The following is a 16,630-nucleotide window of genomic DNA, read 5'->3' as shown; positions in this document are numbered from 1 at the left end:
TCCCAGCGGTAGTACCGTGGTACCCAGCGGTAGTACCGCTGAGGGGTCACAAGAGGCAGTACCGCTCCGCAGCGGTATTACCGGCGGTGACTCCGTAGCAGTACTACCGCTGGCTTACCAGGTCCCTACCGCATCGATTCGAGGGGTCCTTTTCTGTGTCGGATTGTGCGGTACCTCGCTGCGGTAGTAGTGCGGCAGTACTGCTCCTTAGCGGCAGTACCGCCCTTCCTCCTCGGTAGTACCGCCCGGTTCCCTCTTTCCCTTTACCCTTCGTTTTGTGCGGCAGTACCGCTGAAGGGAGCGGTAGTACCGCTGTGTCCTGCGGTACTACCACCCCAAGGTTCATGTTTTGTTGCTCCTTTTCCCTGTTTCTTCCACCTGAGCGGTAGTACCGCTCGTGTGCGGGCTGAGCACATAACGGTTGGATTTTCCCCCTCCTATAAAAGGGGGTCTTCTTCCCCAATGAACCTTATCCTTTGAGCTTGCTTTCTTCCCCCATTGTTGACCTTCTTCGAGCTTGCTAACTCTCAATCCCTCCATGGATTCTTGCTAGTTTTTGAGGGAAAAGAGAGAGGAGATCTAGATCCACATTTCCAACAATCACTTTCTCCTCTATGTGAGGGGAACCCCTTGGATCTAGATCTTGGAGTTCTTGGTGTTCTCCTTCTTGTTCTTCCTCTCATTTTCCTCCCTAGCATTAGTTGCTTTGGTGGGATTTGGGAGAGAAGGACTTGGGCACTCCGTGTGCCCTTGCCATTGCATTTGTGCATCGGTTTAAGTTCTCCACGGTGATACGTGGAAGTTACAAGTTGGGAAGCTTATTACTCTTGGGTGCTTGGTACCCTTGAGCTTGTTCCTCTTGGGTGCTTGGGTGCCCTAGACGGTTGGTGGTGTTCGGAGCTCAATCATTGTGGTGTAAAGCTCCGGGCAAGCGTCGGTGTCTCCAATTAGGTTGTGGAGATCGCCCCGAGCAATTTGACGGGTACCGGTGACCGCCCCCAAGGGTTGCCAAAGTGTACGGGTTCGGTGACCGCCCCCAAGGGTTGCCATTTGTACGGGTTCGGTGACCGCCCTCAAGGGTCCCTTAGTGGAATCACGGCATCTTGCATTGTGCGAGGGCATGAGGAGATTACGGTGGCCCTAGTGGCTTCCTTGGGAGCATTGTGCCTCCACACCGCTCCAAACGGAGATTAGCATCCGCAAGGGTGTGAACTTTGGGATACATCATCGTCTCCGCGTGCCTCGGTTATCTCTTACTTGAGCTCTTTACTTATGCACTTTACTTTGTGATAGCCATATTGTTTCTTATCATATATCTTGCTATCACCTAGTAGTCTATCTTGCTTAGCATAAGTTGTTGGTGCACATAGGTGAGCCTAGTTGTTGTAGGTTTTGTGCTTGACAAATTAACCGCTAGGTTTATTCCACATTTGTTCAAGCCTAAACCGTAATTATTTTAAAACGCCTATTCACCCCCCTCTAGGCGACATCCACGATCTGTCACCATGTCCGGATGGGACTCTCCTTGGCGTGGAAAGCAAGCTTGGCGTTCGGATATGAATATTCCTTTCTCTGTAAACCGACTCTGTATAACCCTAGCCCCCTTCGGTGTCTATATAAACCGGAGGGTTTAGTCCGTAGAGGCAATCATAATCATACAAGCTAGACATCTAGGGTTTAGCCATTACGATCTCGAGGTAGACCAACTCTTGTAACCCCTATACTCATCAAAGTCAATCAAGTAGGACATAGGGTTTTACCTCCAACAAGAGGGCCCGAACCTGGGTAAACATCATGTCCCCTGCCCCCTATTACCTTCGATCCTTACGCACAGTTCGGGACCCCCTACCCAAGATCTGCCGGTTTTGACATCGACATTGGTGCTTTCATTGAGAGTTCCTCCATGTGGTCGATAACGATGGCTCGCCTCATCGTCAATGACAAAATCACCTCTGGAAGAGCCCTAGTTCCTGGGCAGACCCTCCAGATCGGCAACTTCACCATAGGCGCCCGCCCGGCCATTAAGCCCAAGGCGGTCCCCCGGATCGCCAGAAATCATCTCCGCATCAACCCCGAAAGCGTTGATAGGATGGATCCGGTAGATGTCTCATCTTTAAACGAACTGCTAGATTGCATCGCTGCCCTGGGGGTCGCAACAGATTACGATCTGATTGGGCTTAAACTCGATCAGAGGGAAATCAGGTCTCCACCTATCACCCACCTGGTGACTGTCATGGAAGAAAAAGTTGAGGATACCGCTCCTCGTGCGCTGAAAACAAACTATGTTCGGATCTCCGAGCCCCACGAGCCGGACACTCATCTTCGAGAAAGGATCATCTATCCTCTGAACATAGAATTAGGTGCCGAGTCTAAAAAACCCTAGGACACTCCGAATCCTGGGCCAATGACCTCGGAAACTTTCCAAAAATTGGATTCCGCAATGGGTCAGGGTTCGGATTTAAACCCACCCACCACAATCAATACTCTCCAAGCAATTCCGGTCCCCCGGACATATTGATTTAATTTATATACGACAGCAACCTGAGGAAATAGTCCATCACTTCTGGGCTAGATTCCTACTTGTTAAAAACAAGATCAAAGATTGCTGCGACAACGATGTGGTATCAGTCTTTTGCCGCAACTGTACGGACGAGGGGATCCTCAATGCTTTCAATCGGTGCCACATACTACACTTTGCAGATTTGGCACACATTGTACAGAAGTATTGCGAAATGGAAAGCGTCTGGAAAGCCCAGACAGCTCGGTGGGAACCATCGTCCTTTAAGCCACCCACCGACCGGACAAACGGATGCACCCTTACGGGGCACCTGATCATTACTTCCCAAAAAGAAAAATTAAGCCCTTACCGGGACACAAAACTATCCTTGATGAATGACTCGACAAGCCCTGTCAGATACACGCGGTGCCGAATTTCGAACCAACTCATAGCCTTTGGGCATGTTGGATACTCCGGCAGGTAAAAGCGAGGAGGCTATTCTCACCAGCACCACTCTGGCAAGGCATTCCCTCGAGGATAACGACCACAATGTACTTACGGTCTTCGAGACCTTTTCTTCAAACAACCGACATAAAAGGATGCTCCGTAACCTCGCCGAAGTGAATCACGTAGCCGCAATAAATCAATGGAACGATATGGTGATAACCTTCAACGCCAGTGATGAGCCAAGGGCCCGATCAGTCCGAGCACCAGCCGCTTTGGTCCTAAACCCAATTATAGATGGCTTTCGCCTCACTAAAGTGCTCATGGACGGCGGTAGCGGACTGAACCTCATCTACGAAGACACGCTCAATAAAATGCAAATGGACAGGAGTCGCATTGAGTAGAGTAATACAATCATTCGAGGAATTATCCCCAGTCGAGAAGCAAAATGCTCGGGGGAAATTAAACTCGACGTGCTATTCGGCACATCAGAGAACTATAGGTTCGAAGAGATAATCTTCCAGGTGGCCCCTTTCAATAGCGGATATCATGCCATGTTAGGGCGAGACGCATTCACACGCTTGAACCTCATTACGGGTACATGAAGCTCAAAATGCTCGGGCCCAATGGTGTTATCACTATCGCTAGTGATCCGGACATAGCACTCTGCGCCGAAAACAAAACTGCATCCCTGGCCCTCAAGGCACTATCCGAAGCCCTGGCGGCCGAGGAGCTCACAACTCTGCGTTCCACAGTGGATAGAGACGACGTAATTCTTGATAAAAGGCCCAAATCCACTTCTTTTAAGCCAGCAGACAAGATAGTCAAATCTCAAGTTCACCCGACAGACCCCAAGAAGACAGCTTCCATTGGGGCATAGCGGGATCCGACGGTTGATGTCGCATTGCGCTCGTTCTTGCGCGAGAATTGGGACATCTTCGCCTGGCATCCCTCGGATATGCCAGGAATCCCACGCGCGCTGGCCGAACATAGTCTCAATATACTCAAGGGATACAAACCAGTAAAGCAAACATTGCGGCGATTTTCTGAACCCAAACGATAGGCTATGGGTGAGGAGTTAGCCAAGCTACTCGAGGCTGGGTTTATCAAAGAGATCAAACATCCGGGCTGGCTAGCAAACCTGGTCATGGTGCCAAAGAAGGACAAATCCTGGCGCTTGTGTTTCAATTTCAAGGACCTTAATAAAGCCTGCCCTAAGGATCCCTTCCCACTACCTCGCATAGACCAGATTATTGATGCAACCGCAGGACACGACTCATTGTGCTTCTTCGATGCATACTCCAGATACCATCAAATCAAAATGAAGGAATCCGACCAAGCCGCAACGGCATTCATCACCCCATACGGGCCCTTCTGCTCCAACACCATGCCCTTCGGGCTCAAAAACGCCGGCGCCACATATCAACGCATGATTCAAACGTGCCTGGAAAAGCAAGTCGGCAAGACAATTGAGGTATATGTAGATGATGTAGTCATCAAAACTAAGCCTGTCGAATCATTGGTGGACGACTTACGCCTTACATTCGACAACCTCTGAAGATATGACATACGGCTCAATCCGGAAAAGTGCGTTTTCGGTGTTCCCGCCGAAAAACTACTTGGGTTCATTGTTTCCAATAGGGGAATCGAAGCGAACCCAACCAAAATCCGAGCCCTATCACAGTTGGCTACACCAAAAGACCTCAAGCAGGTCCAAAAACTAGCCAGGTTTGATAGAGGCAAAGGTGTCCTGTCTTTCGATGAGATGATGGATATCGCTATGGTGGAAGTCGACTTTGACGATCCGACTACGAACGTCCGAGGACGTCGCGCCTTAGCAATCGCTAAACCAACTCCGAGAGGTTATTAACCACGTCGGAGCACGATCAACCTGACCACGAAGGTCTATTTCCTACAAGCAAACGAAGAACAAGCAAGAAACTAAGATTGCAATATGGATATTGCGAATATAAGATGAAAGCTTTATTGATCAAGACGGGGTTCTGTGACGTCTTGGTTTGGTCGTTGAATACAAACGAAGTACGCGAAGTTGCAGCTATGGCGAACTTTTGATCTAAACAAAACCCAAAGTCTAAATGATGCCCTAAGGGTTGTATATATGAAGGAAGAGGGGGGAATTTCGTGGCCCTTGGAGGAGGGGTCCGAAACCAACCCTAACTCTTGTTTCCCCACACATACAGACTCTAAAAACAACCTATACTTAAGTATTTAGAAATTACATGGGCCTGGCCCAATAATAAGGTGACGCAACACATAGAATAGCCTCTGAACGAAATTTATGAAGTGGCATCTTGTATATTTCGTCCAAGGCTTCATACACTCCTTATGGTGGATTCAAAGTCCTGAAATCATCACTTGTAACTCCGTTCGTGTTCCCCTTGTGCATGCCATCATCTCCATGCTTGGTCTTGCTCCTGTGTTCATCCCTCTTATCCATGCCAGGCCCTTCATTTGTAAGCAAAACAAATGTATCCAATTTAGGCAGCATCATATTCTCATGAACATTGGAATCATTACCAAGAAACGAAAGTACCTAATAATTTAATCGGCGTGCGCGAGCTCTAGTAATTGGTCCAATATGTATAGCAGCAGGGGTTGTGGGTGTAACAATTGTATCGATGTCCTCATCATCCTCCCCTTCTTGAAATGAAGTCGTCCTCGACGGAAGCTCATCTTCCTCACCCAAATAAGGCTTCAAATCTGCAATGTTAAAAGTGAGACTAACCCCAAAATCTGCAGGCAACTCAAGTTTATATGCATTATCATTTATTTTCTCTAACACCTTAAAAGGACCATCAGCACGTGGCATTAGCTTTGATTTACGCAAATCAGGAAATCTATCCTTACGCAAATGTAACCAAACAAGATCTCCAGGTGCAAACACAACATGTTTTCTACCCTTATCCCCAGCAAGTTTATATTTAGCATTCATACGCTCAATGTTTTCCTTAGTTAACTCATGCATTTTTAAGATCAATTCAGCACGTTGTTTAGCATCAAAACTAACCTTCTCCGAAGATGGAAGAGGCGACAAATCAGTGGGTGCACGGGGTAGGAAACCATACACAATTTGAAAAGGGCGCATCTTAGTAATAGAATGCAACGAACAATTATAAGCAAATTCAATGTGAGGGAAGCATTCTTCCCACATTTTCTTATTATTCTTCAAAACAGCCCTAAACATAGTAGACAATGTTCTATTTACTATTTTAGTTTGTCCATCAGTTTGGGGGTGACAAGTAGTACTAAAAAGCATTTTAGTCCCCAACTTAGCCCATAAACATCTTCAAAAGTAGTTAAGAAATTTAGTATCACGACCTGAAACAATAATATTTGGCACACCATGCAAGCGAATAATTTCACGAAAGAACAAATCAACAACATTAACAACATCATCGCTTTTATGTAAAGTGTGCCATTTTCGAGAATCTATCCACGACAACAAATATGCTATCCCTCCCCTTCTTTGTTCGAGGTAAACCTAAAATAAAGTCCATAGATGTATCCTCCCAAGGAACACTAGATACGGGCAAAGGCATATATAAACCATGAGGATTGAGTCGTGACTTAGCTTTTTGACATGTAGTGCAGCGAGCAACAAAACGCTCAACATCCCATCTCATCTTTGGCCAAAAGAAATGTGTAGCAAGTATATCCTCTGTCTTCTTCATGCCAAAGTGTCCCATTAGTCCTCCTCCATGCGCTTCCTGCAACAACAAAAGACAAACGGAGCTAGCTAGAATGCATAGCTTGTTAGCACGAAACACAAATCCATTGTTAACGACGAACTTGTTCCATGTTCTACCTTCGTTACAATTCTGCAAAACATCTTTAAATTCAGCATCATGCACACATTGATCTTTGATGGTCTCCAAACCAAATATTTTAAAGTCAAGTTGTGAAAGCATAGTATAACGACGAGACAATACATCAGCAATAACATTTTCTTTACCCTTCTTGTGTTCAATGACATAAGGGAATGCCACAATGAATTCAACCCATTTGGCATGTCTACGGTTCAGTTTTGCTGGACTTTTAATATGTTTCAAAGATTCATGATCAGAATGTATAACAAATTCTTTGGGCCATAAATAATGTTGCCATGTTTCTAAGGTCCGAACAAGAGCATATAATTCTTTATCATAAGTAGAATAGTTCAGACTAGGCCCACTCAATTTTTCAAAAAAAGTATGCAACAGGTTTGCCATCTTGTAATAACACACCTCCTAATCCAATTCCACTAGCATCACATTCAAGCTCAAAAGTCTTATTAAAATTAGGAAGTTCGAGTAAAGGAGCATGTGTCAACTTATCTTTCAATACCATCAAGGCTTCTTCCTGTGTGGTACCCAAACAAGGCACATCCTTCTTTGTAAGCTCATTGAGAGGTGCACCAATGGTGCTAAAATCTCTCACAAAACGCCTATAGAAACCAGCGAGTCCAAGAAAACTCCTCACTTGTGTGACCGTTTTGGGCTGGGGCCAACTCTCAGTAGCTTCAACTTGGCTTTATCAACTTCAATTCCCCGTGGAGTAACAACATAGCCAAGAAAACATACTCGGTCGGTGCAAAAGCTGCACTTCCCAAAGTTACCAAACAAACGTGCATCACGTAGAGCAATAAAAACAGCACGTAAATGTTCCAAATGTTCTTCCAAAGATTTGCTATAAATCAGTATATCGTCAAAATAGACTACCGCAAATCGTCCAATGAAAGCACGTAAAACTTCGTTCATTAATCTCATGAAAGTACTAGGTGCATTAGTTAACCCAAAATGCATGACTAACCACTCATATAAACCAAACTTAATTTTAAATGTAGTTTTCCATTCATCTCCCAATTTCATAAGAATTTGATGGTATCCACTAGGCAAATCAACTTTGGAGAATATTGTAGAGCCACTCAATTCATCAAGCATGTCATCTAGCCTAGGAATAGGATGACAATAACGAATAGTAATATTATTAATGCCTCTACAATCAACACACATACGCAATGTACCATCTTTTTTTGGCACTAGAATAATAGGAACAGCACAAGGACTAAGGGATTCGCGTATATAACCTTTGTCAAGCAGCTCCTGGACTTGACGCATAATCTCCTTCGTCTCCTCTGGATTGGTACGATATGGTGCACGGTTGGGTAGCGAAGCACTGGGAATTAAGTCAATCTGATGCTCAATCCCTCAAATAGGTGGTAATCCCGATGGCACGTCTTGTGGAAAGACGTCGGTGAACTCCTGAAAAATGTTAGTAATAGTGGGAGGCAAAGAGGAAGGCACGTCCTCGAATGAAAATAATGCCTCTTTGCACACAAAAGCATAGCAAACAGATTTGCTGAAACTAGATCATCAATATCAGATTTGGTGGCAAGTAAACATGCACTTTTCAATTTAATTTCAGAAGCCTAGATGGTTTATTATTAGGCTTCATTTGTTGCTCAAATTCTTTTGCCACAATTTGATTTTCACTCTTATTTTTCTCCTGTTTTGCTTTATTAGCTCTATTAATATCATCTTTCAAAATGGAATCAGGAGACATAGAAAGCAAAGTAATATGTTTATCCTTATGAACAAGAGTATACTGATTGTTTCTACCATGGTGTACAGATTTTTTATCAAATTGCCATGGTCTACCAAGTAATAACGAACATGCTTGCATGGGTACCACATCACAATCAACATAATCAGCATATGTAGAGATGCTAAAATGCACACGAATATTATGTGTTACCTTAACCTTGCCACTGTTGTTGAACCATTGGATGTAGTAAGGATGTGGATGTGGTCTTGTGGTGAGAGATAGCTTCTCCACCATCTCCATGCTAGCCAAGTTGTTGTAGCTCCCTCCATCTATGATGACGCAAACAGAACGTTCCTTCACAACTCCCTTTGTATGGAACAAATTATACCTCTGATTTTGCTCAACTTGTGTGACCTGCATACTCAAAACACGTTGAGCAACTAAACATTCATACATGTCAGCGTATTCAGGAGCCATGTATTGCATCTCATGACCAAAATCATCTCCACCATGTTCTTCACGTGTAATAAGAGCCAAAGTCTCCTCATCATAGTCACTAGCGGACTCATACCCACCATCCTAAGTAGCAATCATCACACGCTCATATTTGCATTCTCTTGCATAATGACCTCTTCCCTTACAACGATGACAAATAATATCACTTGTGTGCCATGTTGATGCCATCAAAGAAGAAGAGCTTTGTGCAGGCCCGGCAGGTGTGCTCTTGGCAGATAGTGGTGGTTGTGCCTGCTTTCTTGTATCACGGCTGGAGGTGGCACCTGATGGAGGTGTTGGTGCAGTGGAAGTAGAGGATGCACGTGGTGTCCATGATGAAGGTCGACCTGCGGAAAAGTTAGTTCGCGCCAATGCTAGTCGATCCTGCACTTCATGTTCAGCTTTACAAGCAAGATGGAATAAACGAGTGATATTATTATACTCCTTATACTCTAGAATGGTCTGAATCTCTATTTAATCCACCCATAAAATGTGCAAGCATAGCTTGATTCTCCTCAACAATACCACATCTAATCATGCCAGTCTGTAATTCCTGATAATATTCTTCTACAGAATTTTATCCTTGTCTTAAACGCTGCAATTTTTGAAGTAATTCACGTTGATAATATGGTGGAACCCAACGAGTACGCATAGCAGTTTTCAAATCAGCCCAAGTAGTTGGAATAGGATATTATCTACAATGTTCAGACCACCTAACACATGCAAAGCTAGTGAAAGCACAAATAGCAGCAGGAACACGTATCTCCTCAGGATATTGTAAACATGTAAATCATTGTTCAGTTTCTAACTCTCAAGTAAGATATATATCAGGAACATATCTACCCTCAAATGGTGGAATATTCAATTTTAGTTTAGAAAGATGGTCATGATCTCGTACCTCAGGTGGTGCAGCCCTACCGTTGCGATGATATGCATGAGGACGCCCTGGTGGTAGTGGTGCTGGTGGTTGCACGTAGTTATGATTTTGATCAACCTCATCCTCGTAATGGTCCTCCACCTCTGCAGTAGCCGCAGGAGCTACATAAGCATCAACAGTAGGTACAACGACACTAGAAGTTTGACCAGGCTCAAGGGGAACGCGTTGTGGTCGTCCCACTTGATTTGGAAGGCGATGTTGTTGTTGTTGTAGAGGTGCGACACGTGTAGCGGGCGGTGGTTGTGGAAGATGCGCAAGCAATTCATTAAACTTGTTATCGAGATTTGTTTCGAACACCTTCTTAATGCCATCTATATTCTCCATGGCTTCTTCAAATCTGTTTAGCACATCTTCCACCTGTCCACTCATCATTTGCTGAAACTTATCATGTAACTCTTTGTTCGTCATGTTCTCCCAGTCAGTCTCGTCAGCTTGTGATCCTGCCATGGTTAGCAGCAATAGAAACACACAAGAATATGATCCTACAGACTACTAGGAAGTGGTGCTAGTATGTCACAAATCTGTCAAGCGAATTTCAAAATCTTACCAGTTCTTACCAAGCAGCAGGTGGTGATCGGCAACTGTTGTAGTCAAAACTCTCAAAATCTTGGATAGAGTGATTGTCAGGGAGAGTCAAACGCACAACGTAGATGTATGTGGAGCTGGGAAGGCTTATAATATGGTAGCAAAAAGGGTCAGCAATAATCAATTCAGAGATGCAAAGTTGAATAAATGCTCAATGATGGTACTGTGCTGGTCCTAGGCTAGACCGTGCTAGAGACGCGAGCCTAGAACATTAACAAAATCATGGCGCTGCACGTAAACAAGGGAAAAGCACACTTTGGAATTTTTTTTCGCTCTATTTTTTTGGTGCTCTTTTTTTGCGCTCCTCTTTTTTTGCGAAAAATAACTATAATGGCGAGTGTCTCAAAACTCTTCCCAGCACAAAATGGCAGGATGGGCATGAAATTTTTGAATATTTTTTCAGAAATCACGGCAGGGACGACGAAAAAGTGCGACAAAAAATCACTATGATGGCACGTGGCTCAAAAGACTCGGAAAAGCCAAAAAACAAGATAGGGAAAAAATATTTTCGCATGCTGAAATTTTGGCCTAAAAACTGCCCGGGGGTCTCCAGACTTTTTTTTTCTGAAACCTACTCAGGCAAGGAAACACGAATAGGCAATTAGATGGACCTCAAAAACAAACCTAATATGAAAGGAACTCAGATTGGTGGCGGATATATGGTGGTAGGATATGACAACGGTGGTGGTATATGGATACAGATCGGTGGCGGTATATGGATACAGATTGGTGGTGGTATATGGATACGGATTTAGAGTGATGGCGGATAAGCGGTGGTGGTAGATGGTAGGGGCGATGATGATGGTGCGGTGGCGGTGTGACAACTTATGACCAGAACTTGAAACTCTAAAAGACTAGACGCTAAGACCAGCAACTTGACACGACGATGTAACCGCAAATTCAACAAAGCAAAATACCGAAAAGACAATGCAAAGGCTCATACTGGTTCGGATAGGATGAACTAACTCTAAATTATTATTATTTTCGCTTTTTCGTGGACTATAGGTATGAAGAACAGACTCGACCTAAACTATGAAAAACTGTAAAATCTCACCAAGCAACCTGGAAATCTGATACCACTTGATAGAGGCAAAGGTGTCCCGTGTTTCGATGAGATGATGGATATCTCTTCGGTGGAAGTCGACTTTGACGATCCGACTACGAACGTGCGACGACGTCGCGCCTTAGCAATCGCTGAACCAACTCCAAGAGGTTATTGACCACGCTGGAGCACGATCAACCTGACCACGGAGGTCTATTTCCTGTAAGCAAACGAAGAACAAGCAAGAAACTAAGATTGCAATCTGGATATTGTGAATATAATATGAAAGATTTATTGATTAAGGTGGGGTTTTGTGACGTCTTGGTCTGGTCGTTGAACACAAACGAAGCACGCGAAGTTGCAGCTATGATGAACTTTTAATCTAAACAAAACCCAAAGTCTAAACGACGCCCTAAGGGTTGTATATATGGAGGAAGAGGGGGGAATTTCGTGGCCCTTGGAGGAGGGGTCCGAAACCAACCCTAACTCTTGTTTCCCCACACATATGGACTCTAAAAACAACCTATACTTAAGTATTTCGAAATTACATGGGCCTGGCTCAATAATAAGGTGACACAGCACCTAGAATAGCCTCTGGACAAAATTTATGAAGTGGCATCTTGTATATTTCGTCCAAGGCTTCATGCACTCCTTATGGTGGCTTCAAAGTACTGAAATCATCAATTTTAACTCTGTTCTTGTTCCCCTTGCGCATGCCATCATCTCCATGCTTGGTCGTGCTCCAGTGTTCATCCCTCTTATCCATGCCAGGCCCTTCATTTGTAAGCAAAACAAATGTATCCAATTTAGGCAGCATCATATTCTCATGAACATTAGAATCATTACCAAGAAACGAAGTACCTGATAATTTAATTGGCGTGCACAAGCTCTAGTAATTGGTCCGATATATATAGCAGCAGAGGTTGTGGGTGTAACAATGGTATTGATGTCCTCATCAGGGTGCGTGACAGCTTTGAGCCGCTTTATCTCCATATTAGGAGAAAAGACACTGCCATTGTATCGCCTGCTCCAACGCACCGACCACTTTGCAGGACGGATGATGCAACAGCTAGACTAGAAGAAATAAAAGCTTTGTTAGCAAGCAACCCAATCCTGGTCGCGCCAAGCGTCGGCGAACCCATGTTGCTATACATATCTGCAACACACCAAGTGGTGAGTGCAGTGCTCGTCGTCGAACGACAGGAAGAGGGACATAAATTCCCACTTCAAAAACCAGTATACTATGTATCGACGGTCCTCACACCATGCAAGTCTCGATACCCACTTTATCAAAAGATAGCGTATGCGGTCTTCATGGCATCCCGGAAGCTGCGGCACTACTTTCAAGAGTGTTCGATCACGGTGGCTTCCGAAGTACCACTTAATGATATCATAAACAACCGGAACGCCACTGGCCGCATTGCCAAATGGGCCATTGAGCTCTTACCATTTGAAATAACATATAAGCCACGCCGAGCCATCAAATCTTAGGTGTTGGTTGACTTCGTCGCCGAATGGACAAAGGCCGAACTCCCTAAAGAGTACGACAGATATTCTAACTGGGTGATGCACTTCGACGGCTCTAAAATGCTAGCTGGACTTGGGGCTGGTGTCGTCCTGACATCCCCCACGGGAGACATAGTCCGTTATATGCTCCAAATATTGTATACAGACTCTAATAACGCAGCCGAATATGAGGCCCTATTGCATGGTCTTCGGATGGCCGTCTCTATGGGCATACAACGCCTCAAGGTGCACGGGGATTCAAACCTTGCAATATCCCAAATAAACGGAGAATTTGATGCCAAAGATCCAAAGATGGCGGCTTACCACAACGCCGTACTTAAAATATCAGCTCGGTTTGAGGGGCTCGAGTTTCATCACGTGGCCCGAGAGAGTAATCAAGCAGCGGACATCCTTGCTCGCATGGGCGCTAAGCACGACCCCGTCCCACCCAATACCTTTCTGGAGAGGCTTTTCAAGCCATCCGTGGTATGGCAGGACGAGAGCAGCAACACAAGTCTAGAGCCGATCATACCCCCAGATTCCAAACACAATTTTGATATCATCGGGGGCTCGGCCACCGAAATAACACCATTGGCCCATGTAATCATGGCGGTGATCGCCCCATGGACCGAACCCTTCCTGGCCTACCTTAATAGGCGAGAGCTCCCTGAGGACCAAAATGAGGCTCGATGTATCGTTCGACGCCCAAAAGCCTACAAGGTTCATGAAGGTGAGCACTACAAGAAAAGTACTACCAGAGTCCTTCAAAGATGTATCTCCGAAGAAGAGGGGCGGCAACTTTTGGCCGAAATTCATGTTGGTCTTGGCGGTAATCACGCCGCAGCTTGGGCCCTTGTAAGTAAGGCCTCCCGTACCGGTTTTTCTGGCCTACGGCCCGAACAGATGCACAAGACCTCATCCAACGTTGTGTAGGATGCCAACTTTTCGCCAATCAAAGCCATATGCCGCCTACCGCCCTACAAACAATCCCCATTACTTGGCCTTTCGTGGTCTGGGGGCTTGACATGGTTAGACCCCTTAAAGGGGGAAGCTATAAGAAAAAATACCTGCCGGTCATGGTGGATAAATTCACTAAGTGGATAGAGGCCAAACTAGTTAAAACGGCCGAAGCCGGACCAGTGATAGATTTCATATTCGGTGGCGTACACCATTATGGTGTCCCACACAACATCATTGCCGATAACGGCTCTAACTTCACAGCCGACGAGGTGAAGACTTGGTGTGCTAATTTGGGCATCAAGCTCGATTATGCCTCCGTTTACCACCCTCAAACAAACGGCCAAGTCGAACGGGCTAATGGCCTAATAATGAGCGGCATTAAACCCAGACTAGTGTGATCCTTAAAGGAGTCAGATAAACACTGGGCCATACTCTGGGTGCTGCGGACCACACCCAATCGCATGACCGGATATACACCATTCTTTATGGTGTACGGCGCAGAGGCCGTCTTGCCCTGCGATATTATTCACGACTCACCTCGAGTACGCATGTACGAAGAGAGAGAGAGAGAGAGAGAGAGAGAGAGAGAGAGAGAGAGAGAGGCCGAGATCGATCGGCAAGATGACTTAGATGGCCTGGAGGAGGAGGGCGATGTCACAAAAGCTCTTTCAACATTCTACCAACAACAAGCTTGAAGATACCAAAGCAAAGAAGTGCAGGCCAAGACTTATAATATCGATGAACTCGTTCTATGCCTACCAGAGAAGAAAAAGGACAAGCTCAAGCCCAAATGGGAGGGTCCCTTCATTATAGATGAAGTTCTCACTAGAGGAGCCTACCGCCTTCGTAATGCATCGGACAATCGCCTAGAGCCGAACCCATGGAACACTGCCAGACTCCGAAGATTCTACGCCTAAGCCCGAACTCATTGTCCGTTACCTTTTTCTCTTTTTTCTCTTTCGTCTTTTTGTTTTTATACGAATTCTAGCCTGTGTTTGGATAAACCGCACACTTAAGGGTTATACATCCTTAAATGTACATCCCCCCAATACCCAGGGGCTTCTATTCACAGAAGCTTATTATTTATTGAGCATCAAGCTCACCATATATATGTGTCATCTTCTCATATATGTCTTTTCTTCGCCATTATATGCACCTTTATGACTTAAGTTTTTGCCAAGCTGGGTTGCCTGGCTCCTATGCTTATGCCCTACGCTCCTGCTTGTTCAGCTAGGGCATAAAGGGAGCACCTCTGCAATTGTTACAGTCGGGTTATCCGGACGTGTACCTCAGACGGGTGAAGCCGAAAGCTAGCATTCTTAAGAGAATAATAGGTCGGCGAACAAAAGATGAACTGCCCTCGTTGTGATACAAGCCCCCAAAATACAACGTGTACTGTGATTTTTAGCATCACAGCTCAGGCATGCACAACAACGCATGCTGGCCTAGGGAGAGGAACCCTTAACGGAACTATTCTCTCTGGAAGATGTTTCTTACGATCAAATGTAACATAACATAACTCCCCGAATACAACTTGTCTGTTCAAGAAACTATGACCAGACTTCCTGGTTTCTGAACATACTTCGGTGTTTACCACCGGTACAGTATTCGGAAACACTCCAAACTTTGGATTTTGGAGGTTAAAGCGGAAGGTCTGCCATGACAATAGTTTTATAATTCGGCTAGAGATACGTTTGTCGACAAAAATACATAGTACTTGGACTCGAAAACTTCCTCCTCTAGACCATCTAATAAGTTGTCTAGCTTACAATCTTGTTGCAAAAACTTGGCGGCTATCTTTACTTGGTCATATACTAAGCTAACAGGAATTTTCTGCCCATTTGGTCCCCGAGGCCCGACCCGGGCCATATGATTTGGATCAAGTCCGGTGTACCATGTTTTCACCATGGCCCAGGCCTCTCGTGCGCCTTCTCGGCATGCGGATATCTTCCATAGTCCAAAGTGGCAACGAGCTCGCTTGAATAAATTCACGAGTTCCTCCATACTTCCTGGAGGAGACTCGGCGGGCCATAAAGCTTTAGCAATGTTCCTCATTGCCTTCCGGGCTCGCTCATGTACTTTGGACAGCTCTTGTAGCAGATCGCCTTGAAATCCGGACACCTCTCCTTCGGGCCGCCCAATCAGCACACATACAGAAATAAAGTTGTTAAAACTTCCCATTAGGGGACTGTATGGAAGTAAGGTTAAAAAGCATACTGAATATGCCGCCTTTTAGCTTTTTGTTCTCTTTCAAGGCATCCGCCAGTTGGGCTCGTATGTCCTCCAGTTCCTCTGCCTGCTTGATGTTGGCATCTTGCAACTTGTTCTTCTCATCCCTGGTCCGTGTTAGTATACGCTGACCAACGGCCTCTTGCCTTTCGGCATGTTTTTTATCCACCTGCACGACCTTCAATCTCTCTTCCAGCTGATCAGGCGATCCTGCCATCATGAATACATCAGTGTTTATTTCAAGAAAAACATGGCTGGCACATGATTATATTTTCCAGACAGTAGAGGACATTACCAGTCGGTGCCTCCTTGGACTTCGCCAGTTCGGCAGTGACAACAGTTAGCTGGGTCCGGCATTTTTCCAGCTCCTGAGACAATATGGTGTTCTTCT

The sequence above is a fragment of the Triticum aestivum genome, chromosome 5A, assembly GCF_018294505.1.
Source record: "Triticum aestivum cultivar Chinese Spring chromosome 5A, IWGSC CS RefSeq v2.1, whole genome shotgun sequence".
NCBI classification, from domain to species: Eukaryota; Viridiplantae; Streptophyta; class Magnoliopsida; order Poales; family Poaceae; genus Triticum; species Triticum aestivum.
This window is presented reverse-complemented; position numbering follows the sequence as displayed.